The 26,477-nt window shown below is 39.5% G+C and overlaps 1 pseudogene; it reads right to left on the bottom strand.

Moving 5' to 3' along the window:
• Positions 1 to 1,533: 1,533 nt before the first annotated feature.
• LOC149225813 (putative aspartic proteinase GIP2) lies at positions 1,534 to 2,929 on the bottom strand (annotated as a pseudogene).
• Between the last annotated feature and the right edge of the window lie 23,548 nt (positions 2,930 to 26,477).

The following is a 26,477-nucleotide window of genomic DNA, read 5'->3' as shown; positions in this document are numbered from 1 at the left end:
ACATTCCCTTTGCAACATTTGGTGTAACTGCTAGTCAAATTACTCATAGAGGTCATCCCAGTGTATTAAATGCCCCTTGATTGGATTTTGAAAAGAATATTTAACAAAATCTAATAATTATGCTATAATTTTATTTGGACATGAGACTGGAAGAAGAAGGGATTGACTTCATTCTCCTAGTGAAAAATAGTAACGAAAGGGCAAGGGAAACATGATCTCAAATATATGTTTCATTTTGTTGAAGCAATAGAAGCCAGCATGTATGGAGGTTCATCCAAGGCCAAGGCCTTTAGGAATAAACTTTAATATATAATATGCTGGTCCCATTTCTCTAGAAAAAGAAGACTTAGTAGGGGAAATAGAAACATAATAAAGATATATGCCCTTTAGATTCTACTCAAAGTTGTTGCTAATAAGTAGGTAAAAAAGCTCCAAATCCTTGGGGACTCCATATTGGTGATGTATTGAGCAAATGATAAAAACAAAACTCCAACATAATTTTGGAGGCCATTTTGGAAAGGATACTAGAGATTTAAGCTCTCTTTGAGGAGATTTTCTTTTTTCCATAGATACAAAGAATTCAATCACAAGGTTAACTGTCTCTCAAAGGAAGCCATCTCCCTAGAAGAGGGAATGTTGTCTTTTTAAGAAATTAGGGATCACATCCCCGTGAATGATGTTTGATGTTAATTTGTATCTTTTTTTAAGCCAGTTGTACTTGTTTTTAGATCTAAATTTACTTTATTTTGAATTTTAACTCATCTATCAATGTTTTAAAATTACATATATGTCAAGTGTGGAAGACTTTGTAAGTATGCTTTTTGCAACAAAGGAAAAAAATACACAAATCATGATTATATTTGCCCTAAGTATAAAAAAAATAACCTTAATTTTGCCTTTTAATAAAAACAAAAATAAAACATATCTAGTTAATGTATCTTTGAAATATCAATATAGATATTGTTTCTTTGGTGGAAAAATGAAAACTGAAATATAAAATTTCTTATTTCTCTGGCCCATGTTCAATGATTGTACCGATTTTAAAATAATTATCATTTAGATAATGTCTAAATTTAATTTTCAATAAAATTATCATACCATTGTGTTTACTAATATAATTAAGAGAATTTTTTTCTATTTCTTTTGTTTAATTTCCTTACGATGTAAGAATTTTTTTAAACAAATTAAATGTTAATTTCCTTACTATAAGATTTATTTTAAACAGATTTACTGCTACAACTATGATTATCAAGGAATAATAATTTTTATCTACTTCTTTTGTTTAATTTCCTTACAATGTAAAATACATTTTAAACAAATTTATTCCTTACAACTTGGCAGAGACTCCTGTTAGAATTTTGGACTGGGAAGATTAAACAAAGATATCACCTAAACAACTTGACTAAATCAAGGTTTAGTAGATTTGAAAGAGCTTATGAATATATCTTAATCTTTTTTATTCATTGAGTTGATAGAAAAAGGATATAGCTAGTTCTACACATGCAGGATTTCTGGACAAGATTCAAAGTCCACGCACCAAGTCTGATGCACTCTACAGAAAGTAGGGAGAAAAAAAGAAAAGAAGAAAACTCGTTTTTCTTATTTATTGTGTTCATGTTTCGTCTCTGTTCAAAGGATTCATCACATAGAAGCTGAGAAATTGAAATTGGAACATCTTGTTTTTGTCTTTAAGGAGAGCAGGTAAGGAGAGACCCCGAATGTTGACTTGGAAACATCAAATTGAACGAGAGTTTGCTGAAACTGGTAAGTCCCCATCACAATGGATGCCACTGGATCTTCACCTGCGTCAACAAAAGCTAGACAAAGCACCGTCCCGTTGATCCCCACCATGGAATTAGCTCCAAATATCCTCCAAGTAGTTGTAGCGGTGCCCTGCAACAGAATGTCGATCGTCGGCACGGTAGGCCCCACAGAAGTGCCCAACATGCCGCTTGGATTGAAACAGGCACCGAAGGGGGGCACCGAGGCAACGCGCGAGATATTCATTTGCCCAGCGGCCTTGGTGAACGCGCGCACCAGGGAGTTGTAGATGGGCGTTGCGAGTTGCGTGTAGCTCGCCACGGTGCTCAGCTTGGTGCCGCCGCTACCGCCGGCGCCGATTCTCAGTTTATCCGCATCGATTGCGACCTGGACACCGTTGACTTTGAGTCCCCGAACACCGATATAAAAGAGGTCGGGGAAGACGGAATTCTTGATAAACGGAGTGCGGATGAGGTGGCGGGAGAGGTCTGTGCCACCTTCTCCCATCAAAGGATGGAAAACTAGCGGCCCGTCACCAAAGAAGAGATAACCCTGTGAATTTTCACTTGTTAGACACATGGCAAACTTGAGACTAAACTCACCCACAGCAGCAAGCTGAGCTGGTAGTGCCAGTGTGGACGAGCTCATCCCGGCAACGCCAGCGGCTCCCTCAGGCAACTTGGAGAGATCTTCTTTAACGGCGCAGGCGAAGGCCACGCGGGGGAACCGAACGAGGGGTTCGGTACCCGAACCGTCGCTGATGACAAGCGCCACGTTGTCCTGCCCGACTTCGAAACGGGTTGTGCCTTGGCCGGGCACGGCGCAGGTGTGGTTGTTACAGCCGGGGCCGCGGGCAGCGTAACAGGCGCCACAGGCTGAATGCTGATACGACTTGCAGAGTTTCGTAATGCAGTCGACAGGGCGGTAAGTAGAGGATGTGTAGCTTTTGTTGTTGCATGGCAGCCACATGTAGTCATGCTCGATGTCTAGCATTAATTGCAGGACTCGCATAGGGGTTCCCTGCGCGATCAACGGTGTAATGCAGCGTCACGGGTTCTTTGGAGACCCGCGTGACAAGGACCGTCGAGCGCTTGCGGAATGCATGTGCAGGAAATTGGCAGAAGCACACGATGACAGCAGCTATCAGGACAAGATGGATCGAAGCCATGAGTAAAACTGGTGATATTGGGATGGATAGAATTTGGGGGATAAATAGGCAGGGTCGGCGAGGGTTCGATCCCAGGCTGGGCGTCGTCGTGTTAAAGCCGTCAACATTGACTTGGAACGTTGTTTTCGCTGCAGCGGGATCGAAACTCTTAAAACGTTGGGCAGACATGTCGGCATATCGGCCATTTTTTCAAAGAGAGGATCTATCCACTTGCTCAATATCCTGTTTATGTCCAGCAGAAGCCTGCAAATGTTTCTTAATCATTCTGGCCATCTCCTTTGATTTTAATAGCAGACATTTTACTTATCATATACTTCCTCCAAACGTAAACTGCGCCCACAACGCCACTCGTAATACTAGGGACGGGATTCGAGCGAAACAACGTGAGCTAAGTGTTAATTAAAATCTCTCTTCCCGTTCGTGTTAGTTATATATATATATATATATATATATATATATATATATAAATAAAGTTGAAATCCATCGATTTAAGACATTTTCAAATGTATTCCAGTGTATGAAGTTTATTGGCAGATTTTGGAATCAGAACAAAGTCACAATTGAGTTTACCCTTATTTGTTAATTTCTAAAACATTCTTAAAATTCAAAAAGATGAAGTCTTTCACCATAGAAGAGAGCTTGAAAGTCCTTCAAAGCTTGCCATAACAACTTACCTTGGTTATGTGAATGAACAATCATTCCATACCCAAAAGCATGCTATATGATCTCAAAGGAACCACATTTAGATGTGTTGATGTAGGCATGCCATTAAGCTCAAATGCATAATATCTCATTCATTGATGAGCTCTTTTCTTGGTTCTTGTAGCTAATTTTATCAACCAACATTTTGCATGCACTTCTTTACTCAACTAGCACTAATCCACCAGGTCATGACTAATATAACTATAATTAGATCTAGGATCAATCAAAATATAAACAACTTGATCACAAAGCTTACTTTCCATCTCAATAATGGATGTTTGATGATCTATCTGCCTATTATCCACTGTTGCATAAATTTGAGGAATACTCTAACCAACATCCCCAACTCTCTGTGCCTCCTAAGCATTGTATATCTTAGGCCTACCACCTTGATGTGATGGACAATCCCTCTTGCAATGCTCTCCACCACAAGTACAACACCTCAAAGGTTTCAAACCATCGCCCTTATTCTACTCCTCCTCAAGCTGAGACCCTTGTCCTCTCTCAGTTGCATTGAACTTTTTATGAGGTTCCACATTTTCTATCATTTGCATCCTGAGATATTCCTCGCTTCTTAGGCCGTTTTCCTTTAGCATTCTCATTACTTTTTTAGTCACGTTTGAACTCAGGCTTGTGCTTAGACTACTCATAACAATGCTTCAACTTCACGATGACCTCCTCCAATGACCAAGACTCATCATACTCAATCTAATCTTTAAATGTTAAAGGAAATCCATTGATGGAACTTTGGACCTTTGTCTTATCATCCTTGAGATAGGGTACATACCTCAACAACTCCAGAAACTTGGTCGTCTACTTTTCATCTGTCCTGAGACCCATGTCAAGCTCATAGAATTCCTTGACCTTCCTATCATGGTATCTCTTAGACAAGTACTTCTTCATGAAGAGTCTTTTAAACACATGTCAACTTAGCTCCTCTTCCTTGATGCCTCTAACATGCTTAAAATATTCTCACAAAATATTTCTTTTTCCCTTAAGACTAAAGATAGAAAACTTGGCTTTCATTTTCTCTGAATAAGCATGCAATATGAAGAGCTTCTTCATCCCAACCAACCATGCTTCTATATCCTATGATTTCTTCACTTCCCCATCAAAAGTAGGAGGTTTGGATTTCGTGAACTTATCCAAAGATCTTCCACCTCTGACTGTATCATCTCAGTCCATAATGTATTTCTTTTGAGACTTACCGCCATCTACCTCATTTGTCTTGTCCTCCTGCCTATCTTCATGATTGTTCTCGGGTTGTTCCTACTTCTGCAAATATGAAAGGCTATGAAGAATCACTACATCAACCTTGACTTGCTTCTCTTGAGGTCTAGCAAGTCTTTTTTGTGCCTCAATCAATCTGTTATTATCTTCCTTACAACTTCGAATCACTGCCTTCATACTCCCCAGCGTATCTGTTAGATCAGGAGAATACTCTCCTCCTTGTTGCTCAACTAACCTTTCCCATTCCATTGATTTCACATCAGGATTGTAAGGGGAGTCATCTGAATTGTGGTCCACTACTGTGCTCTTCATATTTGATCTTCTATTTCTTGCAAGCATACCATGTTAGATAAACCAAATAGAAGAAAATCAAAATTTATTTTCTATTTTTCACCCTTAATATGTTTGAAGCAAGTTAGTGAGGTTACCATTCAAGCAGATATATCTTTCCTTTTAGCTAACAAGTCAAGAAAGGGTGCCATACCTCAGTGTATCTCAGGGGAGGCTATCACATCTGTAACTCAGTATAGATTAGCACGATATATATATATATATACATATATATATATATGTATATATATATATATATATATATATATATATATATATATATAGATCAACATCATGATGCATGCATGATAATAATACAAATTGCAACAATAACTGCACACATGATAACCATAACCATCTACATGTACCCCATCGTCTAGTGTTGCAACCTTGCTTTGATACCAATATGTAACCACCCCATCCCACATTTCTCGCTTTTACAAGCTCTCAAGTGTAACCATGAGATGAGAGCTACTATGATATGACTTGACCTCGAAGTTTCAGTTATGGAAGTGGGGCCTACAAACCAGAACACATACAACCATTCCTCAAAGACACTAGACCATTCAGTAACCTAACAAACACCCTTAGTTATCAATCCCTGAGCTAGAACCTATTTCCACAAGCTTTACACCCCAACCGTACCCATTAAACACTGTGCATGTAGTTGGGAGGCTACAACCGCACCTCATAAGCCTTCATGCATGCGTTTAGGACCGAAATCTTCAAGTTTTGTGCATGCGGTGGTAATATCTATGCCACGTTTTTTAGGGCTAGCCTACAGGGCACTACCCAAAATTTCCCATAACTTTCCAGAGTCAATTCTCAGGTGATAACAAGTCTAAACAACAAACACTCAAGCAAGATCTTGACCAAGACATGCCTAATACATGGTACACATTTTGTCAAATAGATAGTGTAATAGCCCTGGTTAAAATTCCATGTAATAAAAGTTAAAAACAATAACCACGGTCGATGGGACACTTATTCCAAACTGAATGTTGAGCAAGACATCCTAAGGGGTGTTCATTTGGTTGTTTATGCCCAAGGAAATTGGCAAAGGTAATGATTAAGGCTTTGGAAAGACAAAATGGAATTTTTGGCACAATTATTTATGAAAATAATGGAAATTAGGAGAAAAATGAGGTGAAAGGTCACAGGTTGCATGTGAGGAGGAAAATGAAGGAAAATAGTGGAAAATGAAGAAAATAAAGGAAGCATTCCTAAAAAGGCTTCCAAGGATCGGTGGGTAACCTTTTGTCAGCTGAGTTTTGCAGCTCTCTCATTATTCTCTCTCTCTCTCTCTTACTCTTGGACACTTAGAGTTTCTTGGAGCAATTTGGCACTCAAGAAAGAAAGGCAAAAAAGGCAAGAAGAAGCAAAGATAGAGTAGGGAAAGGCAAGATCAAGCAGCTACAACATGGTTCATTGTAGGTATTGACTTGTATGTGTGATTTCCTTGCTAGATTTGGCATGAATGGGATTGCATGTGTTTCCTTTCTACCATGGCATGGGTTTTACCAGATGTGACAATATTTTCAACCTAGCCTTATCATTTCCTAATAGCCTTGATGAGATGAGTTCTCTCATTCGGTTTATGTGGGATGGTCGGATTGGATTCGAAGCTGAGTGGGGTAGATCTCGGAATTGACAAACACATGGTCTGAGTGGTCCCTAAACCAGACTGTGGATCACGAAGCCACTAGCCCAGTAACCCCTGAACCAGACTGTGGGTTGCGGTAAAGCTAGATTGTGTGCCTCAATGGGCCTAGGAATCCTTGCCAGTGAATGGTAGGATATATGGTAAATCCAAGAGTTTGATTTTATCTCTGTTGGGCCTAGTGGTCCCGGGATGGTATGCATGGTAAATCCCAAAGAGTATGTCTCGGTGTAGGGCCTAGTGATCCCTGGATCAAACTGTGGATGCACAATAAAGCCTGAGAGACTAGGAGGCACTCACATTCCTCATGGTGTAGGCGGAGAACTCCAGTGGCATCCATGTTGATTGGTGTTTTTGGTGTGTTTTACGAGTCCCAAATTCATGCTTGGAATATGGCATGGGGTGATTGGCTAAAGAGAGAGTTGGCTCAGCCAATCTATGGTCAGGTGGAATGTGGTAGTCCCATCTTCGGTTGGTTAATTGCATTCATTAATGATAAATTCATCCCCTTGATTTTCATGTGTAAATGTATTGATGTATATGTGGATTCTTATGGCTAATATGTTTATGGTATTTATGTTCCTATTATGCTGGTTATATGTATATTTTATGATAACAACTATGTATGGCTCTCAGCATGTTTTTACTTGTATATGAATGGATAATGTGTTTAAGACCTAATAGATGATAACACAACAAATGACATGAGGGAACAATGTTTCTTAGCGATTCTCAGATAAGTATGAGATCCCTACACTTAATTATGTTGTTTACACCTGTAGGTTACATGTTGATGATATGTTTGATGAAATTTCTGTCATGGCTAGTAGGGGTCTGGTTATAGTCTTGTTCGGTTTATTGCTTTTGTATCATTGTTTCTCTATATTTTCACTGATTCTAAGCTATCACTCCATTCTGGGTAGTGGCCTGGGCTCTGGGCCTAAAAAAGTGGCTTAAATTCCGGGGTTGCTAGCACAAAACTAGCAATTTTGGTCCCTCGTCGTTGGCAGACATTTGGGTTACTAGTTGCTCCCTTGCCCATAGCATGAGAGTGACTATGGCCTAAGAGATCCGAAACTATAGTGAGACCCAAGGACAGGATGCCTAAGTCACTGACTTGTCTCCTAAGGTTTATGTTGATGATGTTGGATGACTGTGTGTGATGTTCCATCGATTCCACTTCCTTAAGGTCACATAGGAGGTCGAATCTGATCATAGTAGCCTCTCGTCTCATGTTTACTCTGATTGGTATGGTTACATGGGTGGATGTAGGAGGATGGTGTTACAGAGTGGTATCAAAGCATGTTTCAACTCTCAGATTACATGGGTGGTCTGTGTTGGTCATGCATGCATGTCAGTTGCATGTGTGTCTCTTACACTTGCATTTCATGTGCTTCTTACATTGGCTTGATGATTGATTTGTTGAAATATGGCAACAAGAATATTCCAATTTAATTTGTCCTTGAATTAAATTGTGAATTAAAATCGATTTTAGTCTTAACATCTACTTGGAAATAATTAATTAATTTATTTTAAATTAATTAGTTGGAGAAATTCAAGTTAGAAGTCTTTCTGAAGTCATGCAAGAGTTATCCCTTAAATTAAAGAGGTAAGATTGAGTTATATTTGAGTTGTAATTTGTTAACTCAGTTTACTGAGTTAAGTCCAGTTAAATTAGTTCCAAACTATTTGAGGAACTAATAGTGAGTTAACAGTTAGTTGATGCATTAATGCACTCAACTAGTGCTACTCCAGTTAATTGAAGATTCCCTCATCAGAAACTCATGCATGTCTATTCTAAGAAAGACCTAGTTGAGATTAATGTTCAAGGATAGTGTACTATCAGTTGCATGTGTTTTCTCATGGAGAAAACTCATGCATGCAGTCAAGGATTTATCCTTAAGGATTGCGTAGTTTTGAAGGCTGGGTTTTTCCACTTGGTAATAGGAAAATCATCCACAAGGAACAATGCAAGGAAATAGGAGCTTGGAGGGTAGAGAGGAAGGCTGGAGAGAAGCCAAGATTTCTTGTGAGCATCTATGAGGATTGTACTGAGAGCTAGCTAGCTGTGAGAGCTAAGGTTTTGTATATTTCCTATGTATTTCTAACATGTATGATAATACAATAGTGTGGGGTTTTTATCTGAGACTTTCCCCAAAGTATTTTCATGTGTATTGTGCCATTGATTCTTCTTCTTCTGGTTATATTTTTCAGCTCGATCTTTAAGCTTTTGCAAGTTGATAGTAGAAGTAGGTTATAGTATTATGCTTTTATTTATATTGCATTATCTCGTTAACCTATCATAGATTTTCTACATGGTATTAGAGCTGTGAATAGTATACTGAGAAGAGAATTTGAAGTTTGAAGTTCAGGGTTGCATGTGAAAATCGAATTCATATCATACTTCAAGGTTGGCCAATGGCATTATATGGCTTGAGACTCAAGTATGCCTTGGAAGGTAGCTCGAATTACATAGAATGGAAAGATAGAATGGAGGCTGTATTAGAAGACAATGGCTTGAAGGAATTCATTGATCAAGAAATCCCAAAGCCAGCTTCAACTAATGCACAAGAGTTGGCTGAGTGGAAGAAGTGTGTGGCGAAGGTGAGACGGATCATCCTTGAGGGAGTTTGAGACCATATTGTCTCGAGTCTCCATGGGAAGGATACTCCATTTTCAATGTGGAAGACATTGAAGGACCTCTACCAGAACAGTAGCGACCAGAGGAAATTGGTGCTCAAGGATAAGATTTGAAGAATCAAGGTGGAGAAGGGAGATACTATTTCCACATATCTGAAAAAGCTCACCACCTACAGAGATGAGCTTGGCAGTGTGGGAATAACTACTACCGATGATGATATGGTGAGCCTCGCTCTCCTTGGCTTTCCAAAGAGTTGGAATAGCTACCAGGACTCTGTGAATGGAAGGGAGAAATTACCAGATTGGGAATGACTGTGGTCGGATCTTATCTAGGAGGAGATTAAGAGGAGCACATGAGATGGTTCTTCATCCAAGAATGATGATCAAGAAAATTTGGCCTTAGCAAGTAAGGCAAGGAAAGGGAAGGGGAAGGCTTCCCATTTCAAATCGAATTCTTCTCATGGAGGGAAGAAGGGTGACATTTCTAAAGTAATAATGCTTTAATTGTCACAAGATGGGACATTATGCGACTAATTGCCCATCGAAGAAGTCCAAGAAGGGATCCTCGAAAGGATCAGAAGGTGAGGCATTAGCCTCTCAGCTCAAAATGAACTTTACCTTCATCACATGCATGGTGTCATCGATGATGGGTTGTGTATGGTATCTTGACATTGGAGCCTCATTCCACATGACTGGTGATAAAAATTTATTCAATGCCTTGGAGGAGAAAGACATCAAGATGCGCATAGAGATGGGTGACGATGGAAGGTATAGTGTTTCAGGAGTGGGCATGGTTGCTTTTAAGAGGGAGCATGGAGCTCCTCTCACCTTGATAGATGTGATGTATGTGCCTGGACTGAAGAAGAACTTGGTATCGGTCGCAATGTTGGAGGACAAAGGCTATGATGTTGTCTTTAGTAAAGGAAAGGCATTCCTAAGACACATAGCCATGGGTCAGACCAAGAAGATAGGGATTCGGGTGAAGAATCTCTATAAGCTAGAGGTAGATGATTGTGTAGCATTGAGTATGAAAGCAGAATTGGTGCAAAGCCAGAACATTGGCGAGTTGACACACGCATAGGTTGTGCCTTGGGAAAGTACACCAAGTCTTCAATTCATGATCGAGATAGTCGAGCAGAGGCTATTTTAGGGCGAGTTCATACTGATTTGTGTGGACCATTCTCAATGGCATCCACAGTCAAGCAAAGTTACTATGTGATTTTCATTGATGACTATTCTTGTAAATGCTGGATTTATTTCATGCAAAAGAAGGACCAAACTTTCACAAAGTTTTGTGAGTTCAAAGCTTTAGCCAAGAAAGAGTCAGGAAGAAGATCAAGGCCTTGAGAAGTGACAACAGTGGAGAATATGTCTCTCAAGAGTTTAAGGACTTTTGTGCAGCGGAAGGAATTAAATGAGAGTTGACGGCACCTCATAACCCATAGCAGAATGGGGTGGCCGAGAGGAAGAATAGAACTATTATATGGGTAGCACGGGAAATGCTGCATGACCAAGGCCTACCACTTCATTTGTGGGCTGAGGCATGCAACACATCGATCTATTTGCAGAATAGAAGCCTGCATCGCATACTTGGGATGAAGACACCACAGGAAGCTTTCTCCAGTAAGAGACCCGATGTGGGTCACTTTAGGATCTTTGGCTCATCAGCATATTTCCATGTGACAAAGGATGCACGGAAGAATCTTGAGCCGACAACAGAGTTGGGGATATTTGTGGGGTACACTGATACACCTCACAACTATCGGGTGTACTTGCTTACCAGTCGGAGGATAGTGGTTCGCAGAGATCTCAAGTTTGATGAGCAGAAGGCCATGCAAATTTCCCTTTGAGAAGGAGCTCCAACTACAGTCTGTGGAGGAACTATTGGTTCCTAAGGAGGAGGAGCCTCAGACTGATGCGGGGCAAATGCATGCAGAGGCTCCAAGAGTGGAGACATCCACTTAAGTTGAGTCTTCAAGAGATGGACAGAAGTGCACAATAGAAGCTGACAGATTTTTGGAGGATGCAAGAGAGAATCTGGGAGCACCATCTTCTCAGCGCAGATAGAGGAGGTCACCTGAGAGGTATGCTGGATACATGGACCTTGCTGGGGAATGTGTTGAGACCAAGCCATCTTACTTTGAGGAAGTAGTGTAGCAGCCGATTTGGGTTGATGCTATGGTGGAGGAGTATGACTCCATAGTTCATAACAGTGTTTGGGATGTGATTCTGAGACTGGAGAACAAGTCAGTTGTGAGTTCTCGTTGGCTTTACAAGGTAAAGCAATCTACTGATGGTAGTGTGGAGAAGCATAAAGCAAGATTTGTTGCCCGTGGCTTTTCACAGGTCGAGGGGATTAACTATGATGAGACTCTTGCTCCCATCACAAGGTACTCGTCTATCAGATCTATGTTGGCACTATCAGCATAGATGGGTTGGAAGATCCATCAGATGGACATGAAGACTGCATTCCTCAATGGCCAGATTGAGGAATAGGTGTACATAGAGCACCCGAAAGGTTTTGAGACCTTCGATCGTGAGTTGCATGTGTGCTGACTCATGAGAGCGTTGTATGGGCTGAAGTAAGCACCTCATGCTTGGTACACTAGGATAGACAACAACTTCACTGGGTTGGGCTTCACAAAGAGTGAAGCGGATGCGAACCTGTACCACATTGTGGTGAAAGGTAAGCTGTTGATCATCGTAATTTATGTTGATGATCTCATATTGACTGGTGATGATCAGTTGATCGTGTCTTGCAAGGAGGACCTTGCAAGAGAATTCGAGATGAAAGACATGGGTCTCATGCATTACTTCCTTGGCATGGAAGTGTGGCAGAAGGATGGGGAGTTGTTTGTGTCTCAAGGCAGGTATACCAATGAGATACTCAGGAGATTCCACATGGAGAAGTGCAAGCCCATACAGACTCCTCTAGCAGGTAACTGGAGGAAGGAGGTTGCTACTTCAAGAGAAGTGGTAGAAGCTACTGTGTACAGGCAGCTTGTGGGTTCACTGATGTACTTAATGAACACACGACTAGATTTGTGGTATGTGGTGAACCAGCTGAGTCAAGTGATGGTTCAGCTTATCAAGATGTTTTGGAAGGCGGAAAAGCATGTATTGAGATATCTTAGAGGCACATCTCAGTATGGATTATGATACAGATGGACAAAGGGAGTGAAGCTACAAGGCTTCACTGATGCAGATTGGGCAGGGAGTCCATCAGATCGGAAGAGCACATCAGGAGGGATTTTTAACGTTGGGTTAGCGACAATTTCTTTGTAAAGTAGGAAACAGAGGTTGGTTGCACTCAGCTCGGCAAAGGCCAAATACATGGTTGCAAGTCAGGCAGCATGTGAGACCATCTAGATGCAGAAAATCCTAGTTGGTTTGTTTGATCAAAGGATGGATCCAACTATGATCTATTGTGATAATCAAAGTTGTATCAAACTATCTGAGTATCCAGTATTTCATGATAGATCCAATCACATCGACATCTGGTATCATCATATCGGAGACTATGTAGCGAGGAGGATCATGTTGCTGCAGTATATTTCGACAGAGGAGCAAGATGCTGATGTAGAATTTTGTAGAATTTTTCCTGCAAATCAGCTAGCTTTGATACCATGTAGAACTTTCTCTACAAATTAGCTAGCTCTGATACCATGTAGAAATTTCCCACCTGTAGATCAACCTGGTAATGCAATGTACTAAAGCAAAACACTTGATCTACTTCTACACACAATTTAGCGAAAGCTTAATCAACCATGAGCAACATCAATAAGAACACATATAACTGATAAGAAGGAATCAATCACACATAACGCAGAAGAATTTACCTGGGGAAAGCACCTGCCTAAAACCCCATCTCTGTATTATCATACAAGTGGAAATATAGTCTGGATTACACAAAGCCTTAGCTCAGAAGCTATCCAACTCTCAGTACAATCCCTCTGCTACTCATAGACAGTCAAAGGCTTCTCACAAACCTTCTCCTCTGCCCTCCAAGCCTCCTATTTCCTTGTGTAGTTTCCTTGAGGTCCAGTGCTGCCACTTGTGTGAATTAGCCTCTTCACACACTCACTAACCTCTAATCTAACTGGACAAACTTGAAGGAGATAAATCCTCATCATCGATGAGCTTCCTTTATAGGAAAAATATTCATCCAAATGATAGTACATTGTCCCTTCTCTGATCTCAACTGGGTCTCTATCTGAACTGACATGCATGAGTTATTTAAGCTATAATATTCAGTTATCTGAAAATATCAGTTGTTACATGCATGCAAGCATTAACAAACTGAATCTCATTAATTTAAAAACTTGTTAAATTAATCTAACTGTACTTGACTTGGTTAATTGAGCCAACTAATTACACCTCATTCTCATCCTTTAACTGATGGTTAAATCCCTCAATAAAAGGAGAAACTGTTGCAAGTCCTCACATAGACTTCAAGTTCATAATTCCTTAACTAATTAACTCAAACTGAATTAATTAATTAATTTACAAACTGCTATTAATATAAAATTTGAATTTTACTTCCTATTTCTAGTCCAGGGACTGAATAAAATAGGAATCCACATTGAACTGCTAAAACTAGAACTTCTATTTTTAGCACTTCCATTTTCCATTCCCTGTTGTCCAATCCAGCACCAGTACCCAAACTGCTATTTTTAGCAGTGCTATTTTTAGCACTTCTATTTTTAGCAATTTCTTGTTGCCACTTTTCAACAATTGACATTTTGACAAAGGCATTGTCAAAGTGTAAATTCAAGTTCCATAGAGACAGGATCGGGGTGGCAGATAAATCCTTTCTTGTTGAGAGGGGGTGTTGAAATATGGCAACAAGAATCTTCCAATTTAATTTGTCCTTGAATTAAATTGTGAATTAAAATCAAATTTAGTCTTAACAGCTACTTGGAAATAATTAATTAAATTATTTTAAATTAATTAGTTGGAGAAATTCAAGTTAGAAGTCTTTTTTAAGTCATGCAAGAGTTATCCCTTAAATTATGGAGATAATATTGAGTTATATTTGAGTTGTAATTAGCTAACTCAGTTTACTGAGTTAAGTCCAGTTAAATTAGTTCCAAACTATTTGAGGAACTAATAGTGAGTTAACAGTCAGTTGATGCATTAATGCACTCAACTAGTGCTACTCTAGTTAACTGATGATTCCCTCATCAGAAAATCGTACATGTCTATTGTGAGAAAGACCCAGTTGAGATTAATGTTTAAGGACAATGTACTATCAGTTGCATGTGTTTTCTCATGGAGAAAACTCATGCATGCAGTCAAGGATTCATCCTTGAGGATTGCGCAGTTTTGAAGGTTGGGTTTTTCCACTTGGTAATAGGAAAATCATCCACAAGGAACAACGCAAGGAAGTAGGAGCTTGGAGGAAAAGAGGAACGCTGGAGAGAAGCCAAGATTGCCTGTGAGAATTTGTGAGGATTGTATTGAGAGCTGGCTAGTTGTGAGAGCTAAGGCTTTGTATAATTCCTATGTATTTCCACCATGTATGATAATACAATAGTGTGGGGTTTTTATTTGAGACTTTCCCCAAAGTATTTTCATGTGTATTGTGTCATTGATTCTTCTTCTTCTGGTTATATTGTTCATCTCGATCTTTAAGCTTCTGCAAATTGATAGTAGAAGTAGGTTATAGTATTCTTCTTTGATTTATATTGTATTATCGGGTTAACCTATCACAGATTTTCTACATGATTATGGTTGTAGTATGGTTATCATGGAGAATTTGATATTAATTTCGTGAAGTGTATTTGTTATGAGTATGTGATTGGTTGCATATGGATTGTATGTCACTTACATGTTGATTTTATGTCACTTACTTACATCCTTGTATTTTAGGTTACATTCTTGAATAATTTTATTACATGTATCATTCTTGTAGGTTTATTACAAGAATTGATCACTTATGTTCAAATATATGCGTTTATGCGTATGTGTAGTTGACTAGGCATTGCTTATGCATATTGTTGGTTGCATGTGGAAATGTGTATAATGGAGTAATTGTTTTTGTCTTGCATGAGGTCATAGCATCCCTTGTTGATATGGTCTTGCATCGATGACTGGACTCTAGCTAGAGTGATGTTTATGTGTTGATACATTTATTTGTGTATGTCTATATGTTGTTATGATTATGTTATACATGTATCACATTGATTTGGTGATATTGCAGACAAGGTATCCTCCTCGAGCTATACTAAACTACGTCGATTTATTATGATCTGGTTTATCTTACATATTATGCATTGGAGGAAGAAATATCAAATGGCTAGCAATATGGTTGACTACAAAGACTCTCTCTATGAATCCAAAGAGAAATATGGTGTTGGGAATACTTCTGATTCGATAGTTACACTGAGAAGCTTAAAGGAAGAGATAAGGAGTTGTAAGATAGATAATGACTAGATCATACATGCACAAGAGAAACAGGCAAAGGTTAATGCTATAATTCTTCAGAGTTTGTTAGAATTGTAGCAACAAGGGCCACTTCAGGTCAACCATGGACACGAGGATGGAACTAATGGGGCATATGGAAGTAGGCATCTTGGTAGACACAGGTTGGATAGATCTGATAAAGTGAGAGATCATGGTATCTCTGAATTAGGTCCATTTACTTCGTGGTGTCCTTCTGATTCTGCTATTTCAATGTTGTGGGAATCTTCTTCTTCTTCTACAATAAGATTATAGCTTTCTAGTGCATGTTCTATCTATGCAACCCAATCATGTTGTTGCCATGTCCTTGGCGTTGAATTCTCAAATATCTTCTTCTTAATTGTCTGAAGGGCTAAATATATATGGAAAATCGTCTTCAAAGCTAAATGTCAATATAAACCCATCAACCATATATGTCCAATTCACAGTACCATGTCAAAACTCTATTTCCAGGTACCAATTCTGAGGAATTGTTTCCAATGTATGAATAACCCCATGTACCCATTCTTGTTGTGGAATATCCTTCCATGTTGTAGTACACAACCGGATATGCTCCATGGGACTGGTTTCACCATCATATTTCAATTCCATATCTCTGTTCATATTACCAAATCTTATTCACATCAACCTTCAACATTCCTGCCAACCTCCTATATTCTTCTTATGTGTACCCAACCATCTAACATGAGTAGCTTTTAGGGTTCTATCCAAAGCTAACAACCATTGAATTTATGGAACCTCTTTCTCATAATCATGAAGAAAAACATTCACATCACCCAAGCCATTATAAGAATGCAAGTTACATACCTCAGATGTCATGCAGCGAATTGATTTAGTAACTCTTGCACAACGCCTTGTAGATACTGCATGTAACCTGTTCTGCCAATTCTCCAATTCTTCTTCTAAGTCTGATGCACAAGAACTATCATGCTCCCAATTTAACTTGCCTTTTGCAGTAGGGTTAACAAAATCATGTTCCTTTGTTGTTAATTGATAGATATTATCTATATCAATTGCGCAATACTCTTCACTAATTGGTTATATATACCTTTCTCCTTCTGATGGATCCAAGGGCCCAATTACCCTCATATTATTCCCTTCTAATATCATCTATCTCTTCTTTAGATTAATTATAGCCATGTTATCAAATGCCCAATCAAGTCCAAGTAATGCATGATAGGGGTTATTGTCATCAACAATTTATATTACTTCAAAGTCAATAGTAGTGTGAACCCCTTCAATGTCTACTATCACACTTGATCTCCCAAGATGCATTATCTACCCTTTCCCATGATGCATTATCATGTTTGCATTAGAGGCATGGTTCTCCTTGCATGATCTAGAGTGAGAGGTAGGAAGGGTGATAATTACAGGTATTATTCTAGTTCTGGTTCTGATAAACATCATGATCGTCATCATAATAATCCTTACAAGAGGAATGATAGGGTATACTTGTCAGATGAACTCAAGAAAGAAAAACCACCTACTTTTGATGGAGATGTGAAAAGGCCGGAAGATGCAGAGGTTTGGATATTGGGATGAACAAATTCTTTGAGTTGCATGAGTACATAGATAACATGAAAGCGAAAATAACTATCTTAAGCTTGAAAGGTAAAGTAAACATCTGGTGGGAAAATGTTAAGCCGGTTAGAGACATCATGACAAATGACTTGAGTTGGTGGGAATTCTAGAGGATTTTCAAGAAGTACTTATCAGAGAGGTACTATGACAGTAAGGCTAAGGAATTCTATGAGATAAAGATGGGATCAATGATAGATGAAGAGTACACGACCAAGTTTCTGGAGCTATTGAGGCATGTACCATATGTTACTAATGAGAAGGCTAAAGTTCAGAAATTTTTCAGTGGTTTTCCATTAGAATTTAGAGATCAAATTGAGTATGACAAGCCTTGGTCACTTGAGGAAGTCATTGGAAAATTGAAGCGTTGCTATGAATAATCAAAGCATAAGAATGAATCTCAGCAAGGATGAAAAGGGAAGGACAAAGGTAAAAGTAAATGGAAACTAAGAGAACAAGGCCTCAGAATGAAGATGGGAAGGAAAATATGGCACCACAAAATAATTTTAGTGCAACTAGACATGGACATGGGTCACAACAAGAACAACAACAACATAGACATGAGGGCATTAGTCGTTTGGACATGTGGTGAGGAGAACCTTAGGAGAGATTGTCCGCAGTATCAGTGTGGTAGGTCTAAGATATACAGTGCACAGGAGGCGCAAATTGTTGAGGATGTTGGTCAGAGTACTCCACGTATCTATGCGGCAGTTTACAATAGGCAGGCATAACACCAGACTTCTATCATTGAGATGGATGGTAAGCTTTGTGATCAAGTTATTTCTATTTTTATTGAACATGGATCTAGTTATAGCTATGTTAGTCCTAACTTGGTGGATAAGTGTGGTTTGAGTAAAGAATTTCATGCAAAGTCTTGGTTAGTGCAGTTGGCTACAGGTAGAAAGAAGCGAGTTCACCATTGGGTAAGAGCTTGTGCAATTTATTTTGCAACACATCTAAATGTATTACTGTTGGGATCATACAATATGTTGTTGGGAATGGATTGGTTATATCTTCATAGAACCAATAAATACTGGTATGATAAATCTATTGAGTGTGTTGATGACAATGGGGAACCAAGAGTCTTACAGGGTAAGAAGAAAGCCACATTAGCTAGGAAGGTGATAGCTATGCAAGTAATGCGTAGCCGCGGGAAGGGGTGCAAGCTATTTGCAATACATATTTCTAGTGATAAGGTTAAGGAGGTTGAGGATGCAGATGTGTTGAACAGGTTCCCAGTTTTGCAGCACTTTTAGGATGTATTTCTTGAGGAAATTACAAAGTTGCCACCTAATAGAGAAGTATACTTTTCTATTGAGTTAGTGCCAGGGGAAGCTCCAACATCGAAAGCACCTTACAGGATGAGCACACCTAAGTTGGTTGAGTTAAAGTTGTAGTTGAAGGAAATGTTGGACAAGGGATACATTAGGCTAAGTGTATCACCTTGGGGTGCACCGTTATTGTTCATGAAGAAGAAAGATGGTACTCTCAAATTATGAATTTACTATAGGCAGTTGAACAAAGTGACTATCAAGAACATGTACCCTTTTCCAGGTATTGATGACTTGTTCATTCAACTAAAGGGAGCAGCAGTGTTCTCAAAGATTGACTTGAGATCTGGATACCATTAGGTACACATCAAAGAGGAGGACATTTACAAGATTGCGTTCAGGACCAGGTATAGGCATTATGATTTTGTTGTTTTTCCATTTGGCTTAACTAATTCTCTAGCTACATTCATGTGTTTGATGAATAGTGTGTTGCATCCATATTTGGATAAGTTTTTTATTGAGTTCATGATGATATACTGGTATATTCTAAAAATTAGGAAGAGCATATCGAGCATCTAGCAGCAGTGTTGAGGCTGTTGAGAGAGTATCAGTTGTATTCTAAGCTCAACAAGTGTATATTCTTTCAGAGTGAGGTACACTACTTAGGGCATGTTGTCTCCAAGGAGGGCATTGCGGTAGATCCAGAAAAGATAAGAGCAATCATGGAGTGGGTAGCTCCTAAGAGTGTGGATGATGTGAGATCTTTCATGGGTTTGGCAAGCTATTATAGGAGATTCATCAGGAACTTCTCACATATTTCTTATCCTATCACATCATTGCAAAGGAAAGGTAAGAAGTTCGAATGGATAGAGGAGTGTGAGGCTAGCATTGAGCAACTTAATTAGTTGTTGACACATGCACCAGTGCTACAGATTGCAGATACAGACAAAGAGTTTGTGCTAGGCACATATGCTTGCAAGAGAGGGCCTGGTGGAGTCCTTATGCAGGATGGACATGTGGTATGCTATGAGTCCCAGAAACTAAATGAGCATGAGAAAAACTACCCGACACATGATCTTGAGTTAGCAACGATCATACATGCATTGAAGACGTGGAGACACTACAATGTTCTTGGCAGGAGGTTTGTACTTATGAGTGATCATATTGGGTTGATTTATTTGTTTGATCAACTCAATTTGAATGCCAGGTAGGCTAAATGGTTGGCCACGATCAGCGAGTTTGATTCTGAGATCAGGTACATCAAAGGTAAAGAGAAAAGGGTGACAGATTCTCTTAGTAGATGGGTACAAGAACATCACTTGGTAGCTATGAGATCCTATGGGACGGACTTATAGGATAGGATCTTGCAAGCAGGTCAACAAGATGTCAAGTATATGGATATTGTGCACAGGTTATAGCAAGGTGCTGGTACATGTACAAGCTATATTACAGGTATAGGTACAGGTATAGGTGCAGGTACAGGTACATGTAGTGGTATAGGTATAGGTGGAAGTACAGGTACATGCACAGGTACAGGCACAGGGGCACAGGTATGGATTATTGTCTTACAACTGATGTATTGGTCAGGTTCTGAGACATAATATATGTACCAGATAACAGTGAGCTCAAGAAGGTGATCTTGAGGGAGTTTCATGCAAAACCATATTCGGGTCACCGAGGTTATCAGAAGACATTGATAGCAGTGAAGAGATTCTACTATTTTCTGCATTTGAAGAGGGATGTAGAAGAGTTTGTGGCGAGGTGTTTTGACTATTAGTGAGTGAAAGCAGAGCGTAAACATCCAGGTGGATTGATACAGCCGATCGTGATTCCAGAGTGCAAATGGGAGGTTATTTCCATGGATTTCATCACAGGGTTGTTGATGACAGTGAAACAACATGATTCCATCATGGTCATTGTGGACAAGTTAACAAAGTTTGCACACTTCATGCTAGTGAAGTCTATGTTCTCAACTAGTGATGTGACATAGGTATTCATCAGAGATGTGGTTAGAAGACATGGTGTTCTGAAGAAGATTGTGTCACACAGGGATGCAAAGTTCACTTCCAAGTTTTGGAAGGAGTTATTTGCAAGTTTGGGCACAAAGTTTTCCTTCAATACAACTTTTCATCTGCATACATATGGGCAGATAGAGAGGGTCAATAGGATATTATAGGACATGTTGAGGATGTATGTGATTCATTAGTAGAGGAGGTGGGAAGAGTGTCTCCCTTTGGTAGAGTTTGCATATAACAATGATTATCAGGATTAATTGAGGATGAGTCTTTTTGAGGCATTGTATGGGTAGAATCATAACACTCACATCAGTTGGAGTGATTCGGTTAGCAGGGTATTGATTGGACCAGATATCTTGGAAGACATGGAATAAGAGATGTAGGTGATCAAGAAGAATCTAAAGGCAACACAGGATAGGAAGAAGAGTTACGCAGAGAGGAACAGGTTGTTCAAGGAGTTCCAGGTTGGGGAACCAGTGTACTTTCACATCAAACCAAAGAAGATCGCCTTGCGGATTGGATCATGTGCCAAGATGGCACCATATTTTTGTGGACCCTTTAGTGTCATTGAGAGGATTGCGCTAGTAGCCTATCAACTTGCACTGCCTCTGACAGTGAAAGTCCATGATGTTTTCCATGTGTCTCTGCTTAATAAGTATGTTAAGGATGTTGATCATGTGATTGACTAGTTTGTATTGCAGGTGGAACCAAATGGAGAATTATAGATGGAGCCTCAGTGTATATTGCAGAAAAAGGTGTTCATGCTTCCGAACAAAGCAATCGAGCACGTTAAAGTCAGTGGAAGCACTTTGGGCCCGATGAAGCTACATGAGAGATGGTGGATCAGATGCAGTTTATGTATCCTTCCTTGTTTGTCAGTTGAGGCAAAGAAGTTTTGATATGGTGGTTTGGTATATGATTTATGGTGGTTTGATATATGCTTTATGGTGGTGTGATATATGCTTTATGTTGTTTTGGTATATGCTTTGATATGATGTTTTGATATATGCTTAAATATGGTTTTTAGTATATGTTTTAATACATGTTTTGGTATATGATTTGGTATATCGTTTCGATATATATTTTGATGATGTTGCTATATGTACATATGTGTATGGATGTAAATACTACCATGAGCTATGTTATAAAACTCCAATATGTGGTATGGGTGTCATGTTATTATGATTATGTTATCATGTTACTATGTTATCATGTGGTTATGTTATCATGATGTAATGATGTCATGTGGATTGGCACTTAGCAGGATGATAATTATAAATACCACAATGAGTTGTGTTATAAAGCTCCATTATGAAGTATGTTGCCATGTTGTCGTGATGTTTTTTATTTTGAGAAATTCTTTCATTGTAAATACTTCATCGAGCTATGTTATAAATCTCCATGAGAAGTATGTCTTCTTTTAGTGGATTGCTGAGGTATATGTGTGAATGAATACTGAGGATGGTGTCCCCCAATGGGGAGGGTTCTGTAACAACCTTGGTGAAAATTCTATGTAATGAAAGTTAAAACAATAACCACAGTCAATGGGACACTTATTCCAAGTTGAATGTTGGGAAAAACATCCTAGGGGGGTGTTCATTTGGTTGTTTATGACTAAGGAAATTGGTAAAGGCAATGGCTAAGGCTTTAGAAAGGCAAAATAGAATTTTTGGCACAATTATTTATGAAAATAATGGAAATTAGGAGAAAAAGGAGGTAAAAAGTCACAAGTTGCATGTGAGGAGGAAAGTGAAGGAAAATAAAGGAAAATGAAGAAAATAGAGGCCTCATTCATAAAAAGACTTATGAGGATCAGTGGGTAACCTTTTGTCAGTTGAGTTTTGGATCTCTTTCATTATTCTCTCTCTCTCTCTCACTCATGGACACTTAGAGTTTCTTGGAGCACTTTGGTATTGAAGAAAGAAAGGCAAAGAAGGCAAGAGGAAGTAAAGATAAAGCAGGGAAAGGCAGGATCAAGTAGCTACAATAGGCTTCATTGCAGGTATCGACTTGCATGTGTATTTTCCTTGCTAGATTTGGCATGCATGTGTTTCTTTTATACCATGGCATGGGTTTTGCCAGATGTGATAGTATTCTCAGCCTAGCCTTGCCATTTCCTGATAGCCTTGATGAGATAGGTTCTCTCATTCTGTTTATGTGGGATGGCTGGATTGGATTCAAAGCTGAGTGGGGTGGATCTCCAAATTGAAAAACGCATGGTCTGAGAAGCCCTTGAACTAGACTATGGATCAAGAAGCCACTAGCCTAGTAACCCCTAAACCAGACTGTGGGTTACGGTAAAGCCAAATTGTGTGCCTCGATGGGCTTAGGAATCCTTTCCTGTGAATGGCGGAATATACGATAAAACCAAGAGGTGGATTTTCTCTCCATTGGGCCTAGTGGTCCTGAGATCGGATGCATGGTAAAGCCTAGAGAGTATGTCTCGATGTAGAGCCTAGTGATCCCTGGATCAGACTGTGGATGCACAGTAAAGACTGAGAGGCTAGGAGACACTCAAATTCCTCACGTTGTAGGTGAAGAACTCCGGTGGCATCCATGTTGATTGGTGTGTTCTATGAGTCCCACATTCATGCTTGGAATACGACATGGGGTTGATTGGATGAAGAGAGACTTGGATCAACGAATCTATGGTTGGGTGGAACGTGGTAGTCCCATCTCTAATTGGTTCACTGCATTCATTAATGAGAAATTCATTCCATTTATTTTCACGTGTAAAGGTATTTATGTATATGTGGATTTTTATGGTTGATATGTTTATGGTATTTTTGTTCTTATTATGCTAGTCATATGTATATTTTATGACAATAACTATGTATGGATCTCAACATGTTTTTACTTGTATATGAATGGATAATGTTTCTATAACCTAATAGGTGATAATGTGGCAAATTACATGAGGGAACAATGGTTCATAGTGATTCTTAGATAAGTATGAGATCCATACACTTAATTCTGTTGTTTACACATGTAGGTTACATGTTGATGATATGTTTGATGAAATGCTTGTCATGGATAGCAAGGGTCTAGTTATAGTCTTGTTCACTTTATTGCTTTTACATAATTGTTTCCTTATATTTTTACTGATTCTAAGATATCACTCCATTCTAGGCAATGGCATGGGATCTGGGCCTGAAAAAGTGGCTTAAATCCTTGGGTCGCTGGTGGGCTCCAGTATTGTAGCAATAATGCTACAACTCCTGGAGCTTCCTATCTCTAATTTTATCAACCCGGTATTTCGTAACAAACTTGGAAGCGACGGTGCTGTATGCACAAGTACTAGCTCTTGTCGCAGCTGTCACTTGGTCAGCTGGCACAAGTCCGCTAGGGCTCAAGCCAACTTCTATATATTCTCAGAAGAAGCTTTCTAAATGATGGACGAAGGCTATCTCAAAGGAAACTAACCTACTTTGCAAGAATGAACTGAAAACCAACCAAAACATGGAAACCCGAGTAAACCCTAATCCGACTAGTTTAATCTCTATGATGCAATGGTGGGAGTGCAAACTTCTAGAAATGATGCCATTACTTCTAGTGAGATGAGATGCATGAATTTAAACTACTTTCATTGAAGAGAACATATTTTTGTATTTTTGCTTAAGTGGTTGGAGTTATTATGATTGTGTTTCTGACTAGGTCTTGACTGTGCAGGGGTAGTTCAGAGGGAGGAAGGCTTGGAAAAGGTTAGGAGGGCTAGGAGAGGTTCCAGGGGATCCCTAACATCATTCCACAGAAGTCCACAACGTTCAGGTGCTTGGCAACCGAGTTGGCAGGCTTCTACAGGATGTCTGCAGGGGATCCTACAGGAAGCTCGGGATTTCTACAGGAAGTCTGCTAACTTCTACAGGATGTTCTACAGTTGGAGTTTTGGGTGATGGAGGAGTGAAGGAACTGTATGGATGGATGGGTAAGATGAAAAGGGAGCTTGTGATGGCTTAGGGACAGAGAGATAAGATGGAGAAGGAGTGGGTAAAGTTGGTTGGTGGATAGAAGGGTGGAGGCAATGAAAGGTCAAAAAGATGGAGCTACGTGAAGAGTAGAAGGGTTGGAAGGAAAACGAGTTGAACAGAGGATGAGTAGATGACTTTAGGCGCGGTTTAGAAGAAGAAGAAAATAATAAAGTGATGCTACGCAGTGTAAAAGAAACAAATCCTCTATGTCTTGCACAAAACCAAGAATTCATCAACCTATCCTAACTGTGTTATTAAACCAACAAACAGAAATGTAAATTGTGGAGAGAAATCGTGCATGGTGTTGGAACGAAGAAGTATTGCTCAAGATCAGAATGCATGGATGGTTTTATGACTGAAATGATTGTGTTGCAGCTTGCATGAACGTATAAGACTGCGTTTTTTGGTGGTTGGTACGGTCCACACCCCCAATCTCTAAACAGAGATGGCATCGAGTGCACTATCAACCTTTTTTGGAGCTCTGATGAATTACAATCCTCCTACTCTAAGCTGCTGAAAGCACTTTAACCATAAACTAATCCTACTCAATCACATTAAAGAAATTAAATCAGCAGACTGTGTTTTCCAAATGCATGTCAAAACAAAGAAATGAAGTGCTGAAAGGAAAGACAAGTAACAATACAAGGAAAAGGAGGTCTATTGCTCTCAGGTTGGGCCCTAACCTGAGAGCTATAGCTCCCTTAAGAACTCAGAATTGAATCCAAAGCTGCCTACCTTTATTAAAAGATCATAATCATGAGTCTAACATCATGCCAAAACTGGCTTACAAAAAGCAAAAACCGAGCTGTAGCTCGTACTCAGAAATTGCAACAGTAGTTCAAAAGTTCAAAAAGCTCCTATCAAAGGCTATGGCCTCAATATTTATACATGATGAGGATCAAGCTGGCTTCCTCAATTAGTGGAGCTTGGCTGTCCAACTACAAGTAAACTGCTGTTCTTGTAGAATCCGTTGGCTACCTTCTAGCTCGGTGGGGATAGCTGTTGGAGCTCGGAGTTAGGGTGGAGATCACAAGGGAGGTCATTCAAGACTGTGGACAACCTCCCTATAAACCCGCAATGCCACCTTTGCTGTCTCCTTGTCTCCATCTGTGTGGTCTTTGCTCTCTTTAATGCCAAAAAACCTGAAATCATCATGTATTAGCCACATAGATATAATGCCTGCCCTTCTTCCTACAAATAACACGAATATACTAAGAAATGATGCATAAGTGATAAAAGATGAAGGGTTGAGCAAGGTAAGTAGGCCAAATGAGTCCAAATTGTTACCAAAAATTGGGGCTTATCATCACCCCCCAGCTAAAATATTTGCTCATCCTTGAGCAACTAGTCCAACTCTTCATCCTTCATGGCCTTTACTGCTACCCTTACATCCCAAGCCTCTGTAGTAGTGTCCTCCTTGCTGATATGAAACCCAGCGTTCCTGTTCACCTCTTCCCATTGTTCACTGTCATCCTTTTCTGTGCTGCCTTCAGTCAATCCTAGCAGCAGTGGTGGGCTGAGTTTAAGGCCAATCCAACTGGCCTGGAGGTTTTGCATGGATTTCTTGTAAAGGGCTACCCTTACCAGCGCTTCCCTCATCCGAGTTGGGGTATGGTACTCTCGGATTTTCAAACTGTGTGCCAATGTATTCCATCTGCGTGTGCATGCTTGGACAACATTTTCTCCTAACAA

This window comes from Pinus tabuliformis, chromosome J (genome assembly GCF_031772625.1).
Source record: "Pinus tabuliformis cultivar Carrire ecotype Pingquan chromosome J, CPIR1, whole genome shotgun sequence".
Lineage (NCBI taxonomy): Eukaryota > Viridiplantae > Streptophyta > Pinopsida > Pinales > Pinaceae > Pinus > Pinus tabuliformis.
This window is presented reverse-complemented; position numbering and strand designations above follow the sequence as displayed.